Source organism: Paralichthys olivaceus, chromosome 11 (genome assembly GCF_024713975.1).
Source record: "Paralichthys olivaceus isolate ysfri-2021 chromosome 11, ASM2471397v2, whole genome shotgun sequence".
NCBI lineage: Eukaryota > Metazoa > Chordata > Actinopteri > Pleuronectiformes > Paralichthyidae > Paralichthys > Paralichthys olivaceus.
The window spans coordinates 8,699,095-8,718,990 of NC_091103.1; the positions used below are offsets into that span (position 1 = coordinate 8,699,095).

The window sequence follows — 19,896 nt, forward strand, 5'->3', positions numbered from 1 at the left end:
TTGTTAACACACAGACTTCAAATCCCCTGACGACACTATTTATTCACACAGGGGACTTGTGGCTATAGAACAAGAAACATAACATGTCTGCTAATCCCACAAGAGAAGCAGGTACGATTTATGTCCATGGGGAGAAAATCCAGCAGTTTGTCTAATGAGGCATAGCCAGACTATACACTGTGGTCAGTTCAGGAGATGAGCGTGAAATTCCCCATTAAATAATGTGAATCTCACATTAACAGCAGCTCCCGAGGCAAAGCGTCCATAGTAAGGATGACTGACTCATAATTCATAGTCCCTCCGAAAGTTTCTACCCAAATCAAAGGTGGTGTGTATCAGAATGCCTGTCTGTGTCGTTACTGTGTGTGAAATGAGAGCTCCAACGCAGATGAGGGGTTGAGGCCGACAGCCTCTGAGTCCATACTACATACTACTGTACTTCCTGTTTTGTGAGTCTGTGTCTTTGCCTGCTATGTAACTCGCCCCCTCCCCTTCTATCGGTAAGCTTTATTCTTTCCATTTTTCTTCCCCCTCTCCGCCATTGTTTTCTCGCTGCGGAGAAACAAGTTCATTGTGATTCGGAATGCAGTTCCACGGCTCAATGGGTTCTGTTTGAAATGAGATTTGAGAGTGTGAGCATGAGAGAGAAAGACACCGAACCTCCAGCCGCCTCGCGTCTTGATGAATAAAAGATGGAGGCACCAGCATCTTATAAACAACAACAGAGCATAATTAGTTCACTTCTTTTATTTTAGGAACACTTTATGTGACATTTCCTTTGTGTGACTGTTTTCACAGCGCTTCCTGTCTGCTTTACATGTCGTGTGGGCTTCCTCTGTCGCTTCCTTGTAAGTCAACAACGCAGCTGGAATAATATTTACGTCCTATGCAAATGTTCACGCTGATATACCTTTTGGCATGCTCTTATTTTCCTATATAATTTACTTTTGTAATATGGTTTGTCTAAACAGAAAATAGCTAACAATCTGAAAATTTAAATTATGATAATTCATGTAACTAATGCATATTTCACACCAGGTCTGTTTCAAGCAGGATTGGTTATTCCAGTATTGTTTACCATTTTTAACAGTAGGTAAAAATGATCCCAGCTGACATGGGGTGAGAGGTGGGGTATAGTCTGAACAGGTCACCAGTGTATCACAGGGCAAACATACAGAGACAAACGTTCACATTCACATCTTCAATTAATTTCGAGTCTTCGCTATACAAAACCCCAATCTGCGTGACTTTTTACTGCAGGAGCTGCCACAGAAAACCCATGCAAGGATTCGAACCTTGAACCTCTTTACCATGATGCACCAGTGTTAACCACCGCACACTGAAACTACTGTCTCATGAATACATTTATGGAGGTCATATCATGATAGAGTAAAGAAACTGATTTCAAGATTAATGTCAGAATATCAGATCAAGTTGTTCTTTAGCTTATAGATTTCACAAATAAGAAACAACTACCTCACCAGCATCACATTTCCATAAATATCCAGACTTTAAAAGGATTGTTACAGAAACTGTGTCTATTCTAAAGAAAAAAAAACACACAGACTTGGAGGACCTTGCCTTTTTAGTGGAGGAGGAATTGTCAGGCTAGTCTCTCAAGTAACAATGAGATCGGATCAAGACTTTGGATCCAGAAGGCAGAACTGGATTATAAGACTTTATTCTTGTAATATTATGACAATAATGACTTTTTTCTCATTAATTACGACATTATTCTCCAAATCTCAGTGTGTTTTTTCTTCATATGTCCCTAATACTGTCTATATTAGGTCAGTCAATATAATTAGAACTGTTATAGCCTGGTCTGTATTAATCTGCATCCCTTTGATCACTGTTCCTTTATGGAAATGACATTTCTGAAAATTGCTTGCAATATGAACAACTATATTACTATATGTGGCCAATACAGCTTATAATAAACATGCTGATTTTCTTTTTTTCTTTTCAGCAAATGCACCTGTAATTCTTGGCCAGGCGATTTGTCCTTTTGAATGTTTCATGTTTCCTGCAAATGAATGACTGCTACTTTTTTTTTTTTTTTGTTGCGGGATCTAATTTATAATAATTACCTGTGGGCGTGTTACGCTCGCAGTCAGGCTACATTAATGTTCTTTTCCACTCAGCTTTCACATAATTGTTAAAACTCAGTGTTTCAGTAACAGACAGCTCAACTGACATTATAAAGATTCACTGAAGTCCCACATATCTCGAACACAATGTGAAACAAATGTAAAAGCTGCCAGATCTGTTCGGCTCAGGTCTGTGCCGCTTGTTGCTCTGCAGTCTCTCCACATATCATCTGCTCTGTTGAATGTAGCCCTTTTTCATGGCACCCCAAGAGAGGCTGATGGCAGCATGTGTTTTTCCTTCTCTTTCTTTACGATACATCTGCACGGATACACACACAAGGCTATGCGCACACACGCTGCACCTTCTTAATCTTCAGTTCCGCTCCGCCACCCACTGTTGATGCGTCAGAGTCAGAGCCCTGTAAAGTCTTTGGCCTCAGGTGCTGCCTCAGGGTCTGAGCAGTGGTGAGGGCAGGCGCAGGGTAGCAGAATCAAAAGATGATTACAGAGAACATATGCATATTAATGTGAATTTGGTTTGGGTGTTTTTTTTCAAATACCCTACTCACCTTCCGAACCTCAGCTCCCTGCCCTCAAAATTACCAACCTTTCAGCCTCCTGCTCTTGTTCATCAGACACCCCAAGAGTGCACTGAGTAGATTCAATTACAGCGGTAGCTGAAGCTGGGTCGAGCTCCTGACACGTCACCCAACTCACATGCATAATCCAGAATATAGTGACGTCGAACAAAGGTCACCTGGGATGTCAAAGATATTCCATTTCAGTGTGAGTCTGCACAAAGATAAAAAATGTTGATTTTCGGCCATGTACGACGGGAGTCCTTTAATACCCTAATCATATTCCTGCTGAAACATTTGAAGGATTAAGATATTGAAGATACCAACAGCTACAGGCCTACAGGTAGAGAACATTTTCTCATATGATAGAACTCATGCAGGGATAAAGATAAGGAAAGGAGGTTTTCACTGTTTTCAATTCAAAATTAAACCTTTGCTTAAAACCAAATGCTCTCCATCAATATAATGGCATCCACATTGAAACAATGGAAAATCTAGCTCTAGGTAGGATAGATTGTCAAAGGCAATTAAAGAATTCACAAAAACATATTATTCATCTTTCTATAAAAGCTTAACAAAAGTTAATTTCTTTTTAATTGTTAACTGTGTCTACCATTTTAATCTCAGTACATGCTATATCAGGACATGCGAAATCAGGACATGCTAATCAATCTAATCATCATAATTATCAGATCACAGACCAAAATGATTTGTTTAAGAGAATTGTCTGACACAACCTCCGAACAGAGATATAGTCCAACAGTTTTCTTTTTCCCGGAGAGGACATTCCTTATTGAAAAAATGAACTCCCCAGAAATATCTTGCAGGTAGTTCTCAGACAATGTCTTATTTCATCCTCCACATACTGGATAGAGAGCAGTGAGAATGTGTTGTTCTACCTCACAGAACAAATCTAAAAGCTGAGATACAGAAAACCAAACATTGAACCTGTGAAATAAAAGAAAAAATATAAAAGAGTAAACCAGAAAAAACTAAATAAATCAAGAGCCTGGTTAAGTAGAAGCAGGTTTTGAAATGTGCAGTTTCGCAGTGACACTACAGCCAGAAACAATCTCTATCTCAGCAGGGCTACCTGAAGACATATCTATCGTTCCTATAGTCATTTTAAGACATGATCTCCAGAGAATGTCTGCACAATGGGGTTCAGACTCTCTCCAGTGTTTGCCGTCCTCATATGAAGATGTCATTTGTTTTTGGTTTACAGAATATTGACTGTGGCATCGACCCCCTCCAAAAACTCCCCTATATCATTGTCTTTCCAAGTTGACATCTTCGGATTCTTCTACGTGTATGACACCTCTCAAAAGGGGTCATCCTGACATCATTCAGGGTTTTACTCGATGGCTAGCATAAAAATCTCCAGATAATTTCCACAGAAACTGACTCAGACGTTTGCATTCTCACATACAGCCCCTCCAAATAATTTCAGGGGAATATCAAGAGTTCAGTGCATGTCTGAAAGCAGTTAATGTAGGAATTTCTGTTTTTGGGGGGGCATTGTACTGATTCACGTTGTGCTAAACATCGGTCTTTCTACTTTGTATACATGTGATGGGGCAGCTGCACATTAGTCGGCTCCATTGTGTCGAACACCTTTGCTCCTTGCCAATTTGAAGACAAGTCATCCACATGAGGCAGCTGGAGGCAGTCTGTGCTTGGTTCAAAGAAATCAGTTCACATCTGTTTGGTACCTATGATCATATTGAGAAGGTGCATCAGTCCTCTTTTTATCAAGCAGGCATAGACATCAAACCCTAAAAGTAAAAGGCAGATGGAGGAGGCAGAAGAGAGGCTTGAAAAGAGGTCAAAATGAGCAGCTGAGATTCGTGAGGCAGCCAAACACCTCAGAGAGTGTGACCAAGGCAGTAAGACTTACTTGACATTGTATGAAAACTTTGTGTGACTTTTACCTAGTGCAAATAGGCATAAAACATAACATGTCTAATAGTAATGATAAAATCTATTGTAATGGGAATTTTTACATTTGTGAATGCATTAGCAGACATGTATGTGGAGGACTTACCAAATGGCTCACCAAATTGTTTATCTGAAAGGGTAATATAAAGAAAGATCACAGAGTTATACTGTACCAGTTTTCATATAATAATGGTTATTTCTTTATTTATGTATACATAAACCTGAAAAGATATATATGTTACCTTCTTCCCTGTTTTGTCACTGTATTATGTTTGATATGATATATATATATATATATATATATATATATATATATATATATATATATATATATTATTTAGTAGCCAGGCATCATGATGCAGCTCACCCCTTGAAAAGAACTTGGTCTTTCATGTGAGGTGATGAAAACGGTCCGTTTCTCACACCTGAATGTAAAATGTGAGCATGTCAGAGGTACAATTATACATGATCCTCGCCGCTGACCTTCTCCCCTGTCTGAGGCGTGATCACATTCCCACCACCTCCTCAGGGACAAATAAACACAATAGATACAGAAGAAGAGATTAAATGAGGGAGGAATATGGGCGAAAAATGCAAATGAGACAATCGTTATTGATTGCTAATGATGAGCTTGTTTCAGCTTGTCCTCTGTCAGTATTAATATTCAGTCTGGCCTTGAGTTCTTGCCTCTGCTCACTGCTTTGATTGACAGTTGGGGTCCATGATAACCATTCATAATGTGGACAGGCTTGTGCAAAGACAGCTGCGTGCGGACAGGACTATGGGCAGCATGACACATGACAGCCCTGAAATAGCCAAGGCTTTGTTTGCCTAGCGGAGAGCCACCGACCGCTATATCTCACCACTCTCTCTCCACCTCACCTTGTGATGGGCATCAACAAGTGATCTCTCTGAAACCACAGGCAGGCCGTAATGAATAGCCAGAGTGGTACCACCAGTTTTTGAAAGCCTTATTATTACAGAGAGCGAGAGGCATACTTCACTGACAAGGGGACGTGACAGACAAAAGAGAGAGCCTACCCTTGGGTGAGGCAGGGGACAGAGGGGAGGCAGTTAGTTGAAGATAGGCGTGGGAGGATGTAGTGATAGAGGGGAGAGGGGAGGTTGAGGATTTATGAGGGGCAGTATGTGTGTGTAGCAGAGAGAGCAAGAGAGGCTGGCAGACTGAGCAGATTTTGTTAGTCAAGACTAGGGTCGGATGGACAGAAGGAGGGCATGGGAGGAGGAGAAGGAGAGAAAGATAATGCTGTAGGTGTGGAAATGCAAAAAGGCTTGTAAATAATGAGAGCAATGTCTCATCTTGTGGGCACGGGACACCTTGCAGTAAATCAGGTATAATACTATATATATGCAGTGAATGTGGAAGCTGCTACTTTTGAAATTTCAAAGAATGTAACCTTGACCCTCATCTGTCTCATCATGAGTGAGTCTGAATTGGCAAAAAAGGCAGAAAGAGTATAGACCATGAACGTGGTGCAGGACTTTGTCTGGAGCAGGCTACCACTGTCAAAACATATCCTTTAATCTCTTTTCCCCCTTGCCCCAGCCCCTTTCTTTTCTCTGAAAATCTAGGACATTCTTTTTTATCATCAGTGCGTTCCCTGCTCTCTGTGGTATATGCTGAGCTCCAATGCCAAAATGAAAACTCCGTAGTTAAGGAGTCTGTTTCTTTCCACCAGTGGCTTTGGTTCGGTTTGCAGGCACTGTCCAGAGATACAGTCCAGTGAGGCGTTGTTTGGTTCCCTTTGCTCCAATTTGCATTCATTCTCAAAAAAAAAAAAACAAGTGAAAAGAGTGAAATAGATGAGGAGCCGCTACAATGTCATTACACTGATGTATTTCTTGCCCAGAAAAACAAAACACATTTACAAGGAGGAAAATGTATAAAAGGAAAAAGAGTGAGTGAGAGAGAGAGAGAGAGAGACTGCAGTTTGTGTTTGCATCTTCATTAGAACTGATCTGTGCTGTGGAAAGTCTGAACCATTAGTGATGGTGTTGGATTAGTTTTGTTTGCTTCCAAAGAGAAAATCCCCATTAAGAATGTATGAAATATAATTGAAAGAAAAATAAGACATTATTGGGGCACAGCATTCTCTGGTTTGATGATGTACCCTGGAGTAAAACAATACACATCAGGCAACTATGATATGATATCGTCTCCCCTTATCATTTCCATCGCCCATTGGCTTTTCTTACTATCATTTCTATAATGACAGTTTCATACCACACCATTTGGCTTATGAGCCATTGTGCTGTTTCCCTAATGCCTCTGAAAGTAACAAACGGTAATGACAAAGTGGATGTACCTCTTCAGCACTGTCAGATTTTTCCTAATGGCTCCGGATAGTGATCTTTACAGTATTACCTCTGTGTGTCTATTCCCTCTTTCTGCATCAGTATGAAGGAAGCTTTATGGGATGCAGTTTGCAAATTGAAAAAAAAACAATGCAATGTGTCAAGGGTTGCCACTAGGTGGTGCTGAAATCCTGTGCTCCTCCCTGCTCTATAATGGACCCCTATGGGCTTCCTTAAATGGGGCTGACTGTGTTGTTGTTGAAGGAGGATGGCAGGCAGAAGCCAAGAGTTACAGTCCTAGGTTTAATTGTGTTTTGAAGGAATAAACAGCTATAATGACATAGGAAATGCAATAAAGCTATAATGGGCTCCAGAAATCCCAGTTTAAACACTGAACAGCAGAGCACTTAGCAGCCCACTGTTTGGTACCAGTGGTAATATGAAGATAAGAACTGATAGGGAGCTTTCTCTTCTATTAGCCCGTGTTCAGACTCAGTCTTGTGATCTATTATTCACTCTGCTGATTCTTCTAGTTGCAACTGGTTTGCATAAACCTACAGCATCATTAAATAAAAGAAGCTAAATGATTAGTTCTACTGTAGCAGACTTTGGTGTTCACTGTGTTTGCAAAATATTAAGAACTTCAGCTTTTCCCCTGGCCCCTATGCCGTTATTTCCCCCAGTTTCAGGCATGGAGAAGAGATTACAAGCTAAAGAAGCATTTTATAGTTTAAGACTATGGAGATATTGATCTAGCAAAAACAGATCCAGATCAATAGTTGGAAGGTACACCTATTACTTTATACACAGATCCTACACAACATGGTAAAACTAGGAAATACAGAACTTCAAAAAGAAAAACACCTCTCAGCTCAGAGCTATGTGGGAGAGAGAAAAGACAGATTGCATCTGGCAAGGGGCTATGATCTATAAAAAGGAGCTGAGGAAGGGATAGACAAATCTGACTCTGCAAAAGCAAACAGATATATTGGTCTCAACCACTAAGCCTCACCTACGGCTGGAAGAATATTTGATGGTCCACTCCTTCCTGGCAATGCCACCCGCATGTCACGCCAGAGCCAGCTAGGAGAGATTACCTGGGATGTTCCTCCGTGCTCCAACACAGAGTGGCATAATAACTGCCTGTGGAAAATTAATTAGTGAGAGGGACAAGGTTACAGACACATAATGAAAGTTATTGGCCATGTCACTTCATCATTTCCCCAGCCCCCCCTATTACTTTCCATCAGCTTAGTCAGCCGTGAAATGGGGGTTTCATATGATGCAAGAAGGAATGTGCCACCACACCTTCACCACCGACACCTCCCACCCTATTCTCCCAGAGGGTTTGCACATGGATGATCAAGGCACTTAGACTAATGTGGATGGTGCAGGGTGATGAGGAGGGATTGGGAGTGTTAACCCACCATTATACATCATTACAGCACATTTAGGGATCATTCTATCAAATGGCAGCCTTCACAAGCAGCTCCAGACACTATTCACCTACTTAACCTATATTCAGCTGGGGTCTCAATAGGTATCTGGCCTTGATTGCTATGCTCTTAACACAGGAGGACTCACAATCAGGCCAGTAGTATGTCTGTAACTATGTTGTTTCCATTGAGGAAAAGAAAGATAAACGGTTGAGATGGTGTGATTTTCTGTCTTAAATGATTAGAGCTGTATAATCCTGACATAAATCAGTCAACAAATGAACTATTCTTGTAGTGATGGTAGCAAACTATCCTTGTACTATCCAGCAGAGCCAACACTGTATGCAGTCGAAGCAACAGTTGTGTTCACAGGAGGCTGCGGTAAGGTATCATTTATTTTTCTGTAAATGTTGTATGTTCACGCACAGTACATCTTCATCAGTCTCTGCAATGCAGCTAAACTCCAATGAGACACGAGCACAAAAGATACAGTTTGCCCATCATCTCAAAGCAGCTCATTGTTCCTTTTTTCATCTGACATTGGTGGATTACATTTGTTTTCTGACAGAATACACAATGATAGAATGGGATAATGAGGGCCCTCTCTATTGAGCTAATGAGTCATACTTTTGTGCATCAACATGCTTAATTTTGCCTCGGGTTCCGCCCTTTTTGTATCGTAGATGTTCTCTGAAACAGACTGAAATACATCCTTGAGCAAACTGAAAGCATCAGCACACGCAGCCGGCAGCATGTGTATGAAGTTTATGTTGGATATGGGTGTCCGAGCACAGAGAAGGACACCATAATTGTTATTTGGTCTTTGATGATATGATCTTCTTTATTCATCTATTTTTCCTTGTTTCACATGTTGGTATAGGAATAGCTTATAAAGCAGTGTAAAGAAATCAAAGCGGAGAAGGCTTGTCAAGATACAGATTTGCATTGCCAGTACATCAATAACGAAAGTACCTAACAATAGTTTAATTGTGGTCCCCGTGCAGCACACCAACGAGCACACACATCCTGTCACTTTCTGTGTGTTCTGCACTCAAATTTCATCTTTGATGTGAAATATGTTTGAAATCAAGTAAAATGGATACGGGCCTTTTGAAAAGGTAAAGGCAAAAGAATCTGCAATTTTTCAGTGTATTAGATAAAGACAGAAAAAAAACACCATCAAAGGAAAACATGGCCATTGGAGCACTTACTATGAAATGGCTGTGTGGGCATATTATAAAGTTTCAGAGCTATAATGTTTCATACTTTAACTTGTTTTTTATTCCAGTTTTTCTTTTTTTACCCTCTGTTTAAGAAGGGCCCCATCCATCACATCCACATCGTAAGGTTCTCCAAATCAATGGCTCATTGACTGCCCCAGCAGCAGACATGGACACATGTCTGTCTCACTGACAGTTACAAAAAAGAAACAGGAATACAAATTGGACTTCACTGTCTGACTGAGAGGGCAAGAAAATGCATCATTGACAATCATGACACAAATCCATCTCTGATTCTTGAAAACTCTGTTTCTATTGTTCCCCCTGGTTCCCCCATGTCCTTAATATTGGTCGATATAGACGTGCTTGGAATAGTCATTTTGTTGGGCTGTCTCTACACGGGTTTGGGCTTAGGTGCTTTAGAGGACATTTTGACAATGGGAGAAGAATTGAGGCGAAAGCCTGTCAGTGGCTTTGCTGTTTATTGATTGTAAATGTGGTGAGAGCTTAATTGATTCACACTTTGAGATCAACACGATAATCTCTCAGCCCTGGGACTACAGTGGGCGGTGCAGGTAGGAAGCAGCTGGGAAGGGCACAGAACATGTGAATCAACTGAGTGGAAAGTTTGGTTTAATATTTGCCGCTGGTCAGTGTTCTCACAAAATAATCGGAACCATTCAAGATCAGCATCAATAATGCTTCAGGACCTAGTAGTTAAAGAGGAACAGACAGTGAACAGAAAGTGAAATCAATGGCTGTTGATGTGTTTTGGTGAATAAAGAAGAAAAAAACATGTATCTGTGTGATATCAGACAGTGCAGTCAATAAAGACTATAGGGGTTTCAACATAACAGAGACACATGTACAATTATGGGCCTATGCCAACTCAACATCGAATGTATCGCCCCTGCCCTAACCACAACCAATTCATGCCTAACCTTAACCTAACCAAAATTCACATTTTATCACAAACCTTAACCAGGATCTCAGAAAAGACATATTGCCTCATTAGGACCAGCTTTGGATCACCATGAAGGCTACTGGTCCTGACAAGTTCATTGTTTATGCTGGAAAAGGTCATAAGGAGGTAACACATACACATAAGTGTTTGGCAACTTTTCGTAATCACAACCACTACTTGCTTAAAACTAACCCATATCATAACCTTAACCACTGACCTAAAATCATCTTTTTCCCATTTGGCATACTTATTCTCAAAGCTGTTTTTAACTCCAGTCTTATGCAATCAGTGCTCACTGACTGTGCATACAAACTGGTTCTGTAGAGGAAAGTCCAATTATTTGTTAAACTCACATGGTCTTTCGGTTATGTATGGTTACAAATTAAAATTAAAGTGCCTGATTCATGGGGCTTGAGCTGGGTTTTTAAAAAGCAGTCCAACTAGAAAGGCTAAGCAGGTTGTACATCCAAATATCTTCTATCCATCCCCCCTTTCCCAGGTCCTTCTCTTACATTTGATTCTATTCACATCACAACTTAGTCAGACAACCCTTAAAAATACCAGTGTCTGTGCCTTCTCTCCTTATTAGAAATCTTCTAACAGATTCTCCCTCCACCCTTCAAGACCTAAGGGTCAGTTGTTCCCTCATCAAAACGACTTCCCAGGGTGGAACCTTGAATCCGACAAGAGACAGAAGTCGTTGATGGGATGGCTGCTATACACTCGCAAGCGGCTTGACCAGGCAGGCTAACAAGTAAGGAGATGGACACCTAAAAGAGTTTGTCAAAATGAAGCTGCCTTTACACTGGTGTTCTGGGGCTTAAAATGGAAAAGGAAGGCTGAAAACAAGGCTACATGGGACCTCAGCCATTTCTCTGTGTTCTGCAGATGAAGAAAGGACGCCGGATCAAGCGCAGCAGGGGAAGAAGGCAGGCTGGGCGGCCAGAGGGATTTGTGCCTCTGTTAGTGTGTGACTGTGTTTGTGTGTGTGGATATGGCAGTGTGTGTATGACTGGGTATAGGAGTCATAAGATTTAGTTTACTGGGGGAAAAAAAGAAAGCTTTGCAAAAAGATGCACTCTGCCCTCAGAGGCCTTGCAGAGGACAGGAAAAGTTTTAACGAAAGGGAATACAGTATACTGTAATTATGTTTCTGCTTCTGACATGAAAGGAAAAGTTGTCCAGCGTGTGATAGATGTTTTGTGTGAGACACCAACGTATTTTCATGCACAAATCAGGAAATGCACAGATGTTTACTGGGGATGCCATTCACATTAAATGGTATTCTTGTATTTTTCAGCCTGGGCCCTATGTTTATGTATGTAAATGTAAGTGGATCAATGAGTACTACTTACAAAAACCTTTGTCAATCTTGTAGATAGCCTCCGCCAGTTATGGCATTGGCTACTATGTAATCTTATGGGGCAACTGCGACAGTCTAGTACTCTTTTTTTGCCATTAAAATTTTCAAATTCTTCAGATTTACTCACATTTATAAACATGACCCAGGCTGAACATTTTCAAAATTCCTGTTTTACATGTCCCGTGTTTTTAAGCTTGAGATCCATACTTAACTGTGTAAACACCATTGCTACAGATGAGACTGCAATCGAAATCCCCCGCCGACCTTCCCTGAAAACTTGAGTCTGAATTGAATTGAGGCAAACTTTGGGTAAAACAATAATCAAAGCAACATTGCATTTGCACATGAATCTGGCATCTGTAAATATCAATAGTAACAGATCAATATCTTGTCTCACAGGCCTGAGGCAGGCACAGTAAGCTTCAGTGAAATGCATTTATTTTTCAAAAACCAAAAAATGAATATTCCCAAGGGTACATGCTGGCTGAACCCCCCCTCCCATTCCTGAATTCTGTGAAGAGAAATTATTTTTTATATAGTTTAAAAGATGAATGGATGAAATATACAATTGTAAATGTATGTGGGCGTTTTTATATTATATCCCCTAAAAATTAGGTAAATTTACAAATAAATTACTTTTACAAATATATAATGCAACTCCCTCCTGGCTGGTCTACCCACTAGTGTCAGTGGTCTACCCGCACTGCAGCTCGTCAACAATGCAGCATCTCAACAAAATCACAGCTGTTTGCTGCCCTGGCTCCTAAATGGTGGAACGAGCTCCCCATTGACACCAGGACAGCAGAAAGTCTTTACATCTTCCGCCGCAGACTAAAGACATATCTCTTACGATTACACCTTTCTGAAGAAGATGATGTCTAATAACCAAAAATATATATTTTTTGTTGCACCTATATTGTAGCACTTTGTAGTTTGGCTTTTTTGAAGCAAATTGTATGTTTTATTCTGGGTTTGTTCTCTTGATGCACTTATTGTAAGTCGCTTTGGATGAAAGCGTGAGCTAAATGAAATGTAAAGTAATATATTTCACTGAAAGATAATTACTAAGGAAATAATGTAGGTGGACTGCCAGCTGTGTAACTGTAAGAGTTTAAGCAGAAGAAAAGCAATCCTCTCTCTCAAAGCATAATTTTCTCAAACTTCAATCTTATGCATTTGCTAGCTGTAAAAAAATAACAAAATACCCAGACCCTTTTTCTCCCATTCAGAACACAGTTACCTAAACCTCAGGCAAGAGCGACAGGTCTGAATGTTGCAACGTACCATTAATATAAACTGAGTTTGGATTTAGCGCTTTACTGTGAAATGCACCTGAGGTATGTCAGGAATGGCAAATGCATTTTCTTGTTTGTTCCGATGTGGAAAAAATATTTTATCCTGAACATCACGGCCTCCTGCTCTCATCGCCTTGCTGTTGCCTGATCAGTCTTCTTGCTCGTTTCCTTCGTGGCGGCTCTCAGCAGGTATTCAGTCAGGCGGAAGTAGCATGCTACCCTTAGGTGAGACAACCCTGTATTCTCCTGCCTCCCCATGCATCAGGAATGTAGCATGATGTCTGTCTTGGCTGCTACAAGTACAACAAGACATAGCTGCACTGTCACAGCTACTTGACTGCCAATATGCATTAACCATTACCAAACTGTAAATAATTAAATATCTGGGTGAGATGGCTTGGCAGGAACACTGCATTGCTTGATTAAAACTTTATCACCAGACACAGTGAAAAGTTCCCAAAACAATTAATTACCGGGGTATTAATGGTGGCTGGTACTAAGTAAAACACGATTAAGTGGGGACTTAATTAAAAAACTCATTATACTCAGGCCCTTTTCAGAATTTTTGAGAGTTTTCGGATGAATATGTCGCAATTTTCACTTTTCTCTCTTTTCATTTATTTTCTATCCTATTTTCCCGTACTCCCACACAATCACGCACACACGCACACACAGACAACACACATTTCTTTCCCGGCATTAATGTGTGTTTGTGTGAACTTTTGCATTCTTTGTTATAATTATATATTTAATTCCCCGCTATTTTCTTCCAGTTCCGTTTACTTCCATTTTTCCTCACGCAGAAAAATTAATTTCCGTTCTTCTCCTTGGTTGCAGACAGGGATCCACATGAGAACGCTGCTGAGCCGTGTCAGCGAGGAAGAGACAAGCACCTCTGTAGCAAGTGATGCACTGCTCTTTTCTTCTTTTTGCAGACCTGGCTCTCATGTTTTATGGAGTAAAACTGGATCAGCATAGTCTCTGAAACAAGCTTTTTATTAGGCCTGACCTCTACCTGCCTGACACCGCTCGGTCCAAGGCTGCGACCCTCATTTAAATATCAAGACAGCGGTAGCGCAGTGATCTAAGTGCTTCGCGCACAAAACGCTCCCTCCTCGCTCAGCATTCCCTGTCATAACAAAACTCAACCCGAGCTCCTTAACTGCACAAAAGGGCTCTCGCCTCCTTCTAAAGTATTTGACAAATACATGAATAGAGATTGTTGGTGGGTCAGAGCGCTCCCTGAGGAGAAGGTATGAAGCAGCACTAGAGGCATGTAACTGAAAGCCTTTAACTGTACTCACAAACATCTTGTACGTACATACATGACGACTTACACAAAAACACACACACATATACATGGCCTTGTTAGTCAGAGCTATAAAACAGGCGGAGTCGCACAATCAGAGACAAACAGGTTAAGTACCACACACACACACACAACCTGAGTCGAGGACTGTCACTACCACCATGTTTGCTCTCTTTAGTTACTGGGGTCAACTGCAGTGCTTCGAGACAGCAGTGTAAAGTACTCACCAGGACCAAAGAGGAGACTGTTGCCAATGCTCCTGATGCAATTGGTCGGTTTTTGTTTTTAACTCCTCGTGCATTGTTATTGGAGTGTTACAAAAACTGTGGAGCGGGTGGCCATGAAGGAAACTGGAAATGGATGATCCCATTTCACATCCCTTAGAATTTTAATGATGAGCTTAGGGTACTGTGTGTGTGTGTGTGTGTGTGTGTATGTGTGATATTCATGAGGCTGATGAACAGAGCAGGAGGGTAATTTTCTGCACTCTCTGAGCCAGGCATTCTTCAGGACAAAGGGACTACTGGGGACAAGGTTGAATAGGAGTAATGAGGGAACTGCACGCCCCCTCCCCCTAACCTTGCATGCACACACACACACACACACACACACACGTTGATGCGCTTACTTTCGAGATACCCGTTTCATCCCCACACAGCTTCGCCAGATCCGACTCCACCCCGAGAGCCTCACGGCCGCCTGCTCACCCCCCCCCCCAAATCCCTCGCCATTCCCAAATTGCTTGTCAAAAGGACGGAATTAGAAAATAAAACTATGCGGCAGACAAACAAGATTACATGCTGTTTGCACCTGGCCGTGGCAATTAAAGCTCTGATGACAAGCGAGTATGGCCTCCTAATGTGGTGTCTCAAGGCATATCAGCGCTTTCACAACAAGATTACGCCCATCTTGCCGGTGTGGCAGCACTGCCAGCCTGTCATCCTCCGGACCTCTTGTGCTGCCTCTTGTATTATGTCATGAGTACGTTGGGGAAATGCTATATTGAGATGTTCATAATTAAAACTGTGGCAACGCGTGTATCTATGCAAGTGAAACTCCTCTTGTTTGGATTTGAAGACTGATTTAACTGATCCAACGAGGAAAGAAACCAAAATGAAAAAACTCTTTTGGTTTGACTATAAAAACACAATCCAAATTTAGCGAAACAAATTTCAGATGTGTTTGAACAGATAGAAACAAACGCTGTAGGCAAATATCAGAGTTCAAATATGCACATGAAATAACACATCGTAATTTGATTTGCTGTGTGGTCTGTTCAAACAGCGCATTCTGGGGGCTTCCACTCCGATTCCTTATGTTCAGCAGCTTCGTCTCAAGGGAATTTTCTGAGAGCCCCTTTACCTTAAATAGCCCCATTTGAGTGACAGCAGACAAGCAAACAAAATTGTGTAAATGTACCACTTACACGACCTGATTGCTGTCTTCCTCTTATTTGTGCCAGAATAATAAAGTGGACCCTTTGCGCAAGCAGACGCCACATCATTATTTCATAGGTTTGTTGAGTTGGGCACAGTAAATTATGTACACTTTGCTTTCTTGTGGGAGACAGGCCTTTCCCTCCACATTAGTGTATAAGCTGCCTAGATGTCTATGTCTATATACCATATGCTGAGAAATGCTACACACCCAGGAAGAGACTTAAGCATGAAGAAAGTCACAGTTCAGTGCTCATTGTAAATGTATGGATGGGGTCCCCATAACCTTAATATGCATGTCAGGGCAGATAAAAGCACCATGAATGCAATCTATTATCTTGCAACTCCCTTTGCATTTTTACACTTTTGAATGAAATGTGTCTGGTTTTGATTAGCAAAACACTGAGTTGGTTAAAGGAGCCTTTTCCCTCTTTGGCCTGATATCAAAATGATTATGTTGGCTTTTCTCATCCCCTTTTGGCTCCTTGACTGTTTTTTAAGCCCCATCACTGCCTGTGACTGGCCTGTAAAGAGCTCCACTCTCCTCATTAGCAGTCGCTCTCCTCCTGCTATGTTGGCTCTGCGTGGTATCTCTGCCTTTAGTGGTTTCCAGTGTCTCTCTGTCTGCATGTGGACGAGTATTGGAGAGCTGGGGGCTTCAGAGTGACAGATGGAGGCTGCTTTGTGACCCTTAGAGATTGGCAAGCCCTTCTGTCCCCCTCCTGATTGAGTGTCTAACTACCGGTCGCTCTCCTCACGTCAAACAACCCTGCTTTATGTTATCTCAAGCCGCTCCCACTTGGCCCCACTCGCTGCGATGGCAATGTCAGATCCTGACAGTAGTTGTCATTTGCAGCTAGCTCTGGTGCCATTGAGGTGTGATGAATGGCACTTTTATGAAAGCAGTCAAAACCTAACAGACACAGGTTTGGATATCAAAATGCATATTAGGGATGAGACAGAAGAGATAAATAGAATATGCAAATAATGCCTGCTTTGTTTTAGTTACAGATAACTTGCTGCTGAGGACATTGCAGTAAGTGTCAGAAGTTTCAAACCTTCAGAAGAAAGGTTTTTTTTAGCAGTGTTGGACACATTTTAACTAACACAAGTACAAAGAACACAGGACATGTGATTTCAAGATCTAAAACAACAATAAAACACAACAAGAAAATATTCTGCCAGATATGGACATTTGGCGGAGCAGGCCACAGCTACAACTGACTGGAGTGGAAGCAGGTTCCACCAAGACCAGGATCTGAGAGTAGACACACATGGCACAGTTGTGATGCATCATTAATGTTGATTGCAGGTTTTAGCTCAGAGGGATTATTCATTGAATCATTGAATATTTGTGTTGAACTGCCAAATTCCTTGTTGGGTTCAGCCCAAATATATATTTAGCTAATAAAGCCTCTACTCATTATTTGTTACTGCAGGCAAGTTGTATGGAAAAGTAACAGCAGTTGGACAAAGCACAGGACCTGGAAACACCAATGACTTTGATTTGCATCCAGGTTTAGAATTGCTCTTTCATGCAGACCTTTCTGTTAGACAGACACAATGCCCTGTCTATAGGTGCATCTCAGTTCAGGGGCTGCATCCATTGGAGGCTGCATTTGAAGACTGATCATAGGGACACAACAAGGTTCCATCCAATCTCAACCGAACAGCTGTGTTAAGAAACCAAGGGGCATTCAAACTTTCTCCTTTCTGTTGAGCGACAGCAAATGAAAATGGTGATGCTGATCCTGGACACTATGTAGACCTTTGCAGCAGTGGCCCCTGAATTGGTTTATGAGTTAATTTACAGAATAACCTGCTTCATGGTGGTATTTTGTTATGCTTAAGACCATTGGAGAATCTCAATCATACTTTATTTTCTACATTTCCAGATTTTCCACACAATCATGAGACATTTAATGATTTTTCAGGGTAATTCTCAGCTGATTTGGTTAATTTGGCTGCTTAAGAGAATTCCTCCCTTGTCTGCATGTGTTAGGGTTATTCTTCTGCTATCATCAGCAATTTTTTAAAAAGAACAGCATTGTTCCATAATCAACATTCAAATACTTTTAGACCCCACAGATGCTGTTTAACCTCATAGTCAATTGTTCTTTTTCAACCCCCCTGTGCTGAAGTACTGAACCAAAACAATAAAAAACTCTATTATTACTTTTATGGCAGCATCAAATATTTATTTTTTTATGTAGCGCAAAACATTTACTTGTCATTGAAGTAGGGGAGTGTCATTGTTCCTCAGACTCAAGCAATGTTCAGGGGACAAAACTGTCTGACAGCAATCTTAGCTGAATTTTGATTTGTATCACAGATTATTCTGATAATTATGGAGGCACTGAGCGGTTAGCCTAACCCTGACCCGTCTTCCAAAGGAGTCCTCACAGAGATGGACATATGCATAAATTCAGTTGTACCCACAACTGTTTTTTTTCTTCCAACATTATTAGACTTTGTACAAAATAGATGAACTCTGCCTTTCAGCCTACAGGCAATTATCTGAAGCTCTGTAATTGGCAGCAGCGAAAGGGGGAAAAATTGAATAAATATTCATGTTTGAGTTTCTCTGTGTTTTTCAAAATAGCTCTGATGCAGAAATGCCCACTCTGAGAACACAGAGATGTACAGGGTTGGATTTACCTGCGGTCTCTTTGTTTGATTTTTCAAATCATTAAGCTGATGTCAAGGGCTTCCAAAGCACATAGTGAAAATGCTAAACAAAGTGATCTCACCTGAGACAAAATAAAGCAAAATAAATAAACCAACAAATGAACACAATAACAAATACAAATTGAAACTTTTACCTCAACCAGTGTCCAACTTTTCTTTTAATTTAATTTGAAAGCATAACACAATTTTTGTGCAGATCTGGTTGACGGGGGCGGTTTCCAGGTACATTCATTCTCAAGTAATAATATATGTATCTTGATGTAAATGTAATGTAAATCTTGGCCTTTGTGAAAATTTACTCAACAGATTTTCCTAGTTTTTTTTTAATTTTGAAGACAAAAATAAAATGCATTTTGAATAATTAAATTCTCTTTTTTTCTTGTTTCTACACTTTTTTTCCCCCTCTCTTTGTGATGATGTCTGAATTTTTTATGTTAGGTGGCGGAACCTGTCCGGACCACCGGGCTGTGTCTTTGAAGAAACTTTGTAAACACAAATTGTGTATTCACTCTGCTGTTTGTTTGGCTGCATGTGGAAATATCAAGGGAATACAATGCATCCAGCCCTTTGTACTCAAATTTATGGATAAGGCTTGTTAAACATTTAGTTTTTTTAATGCATAGATAGATAGATAGATAGATAGATAGATAGATAGATAGATAGATAGATAGATGGTCAAAAGTACATCTTGAGGCTCATCAGACCTTAGAACCTTCCTCCACTTTGTCTCAGACTCTCCCACATGCCGTCTGGCAAACACTATCCCAGATGTCATGTGAGATTTCTTTGACAACGGACATTTGCTGTGTGCAGTGTGTCTCCCCTCTCAGCCACTGAACCCTTACTGAATCAGGCCAATTCACACTTTAATTATATACTTTCTGTTTCTTTAAAATGACCATATTAATGGACTTGTATTGTAAGACTCAATAACAAAGTCTTGGATTTATTTGGAAATGTTCCTCTGTCATAGTTTTTTGTTCATGAAAATTTAACCTAAACTAACCAAACATACAAATTATGAACGATGTACAATATCTTTAGCCATAGCTCCTTAAAGTCTGCAAAATTTGCTCATGCACACTTCAGACTTTGTACACAATCATCTTTGATATTTTACGTTGTGATGAAAAAACACAATCAAAAACTTTCTTGTTATGTATTAGAAATTACACCCAAGTACAGTTTTCTCCTGATGTTGAAATCTGGCCTGTTCCGAGTGAGTGATGCATGCAAATAGGTCTGTGCCACTGTGATTGGTGG

At 40.7% G+C, this 19,896-nt stretch overlaps 1 long non-coding RNA gene across 2 annotated transcripts; it reads left to right on the top strand.

The window, feature by feature from the left end:
* Positions 1-432: 432 nt before the first annotated feature.
* Positions 433-18,999, top strand: LOC138412056 (uncharacterized). Of its 2 annotated transcripts, none has more exons than XR_011244579.1 (3): positions 433-500; positions 14,038-14,104; positions 16,951-18,999. It is a non-coding gene; the product is annotated as an uncharacterized lncRNA (long non-coding RNA). The 2 variants fall into 2 exon arrangements; XR_011244578.1 differs by lacking the exon at positions 433-500 and adding an exon at positions 11,160-11,296 and having other exon boundaries at positions 16,951-17,084.
* Positions 19,000-19,896: the final 897 nt, after the last annotated feature.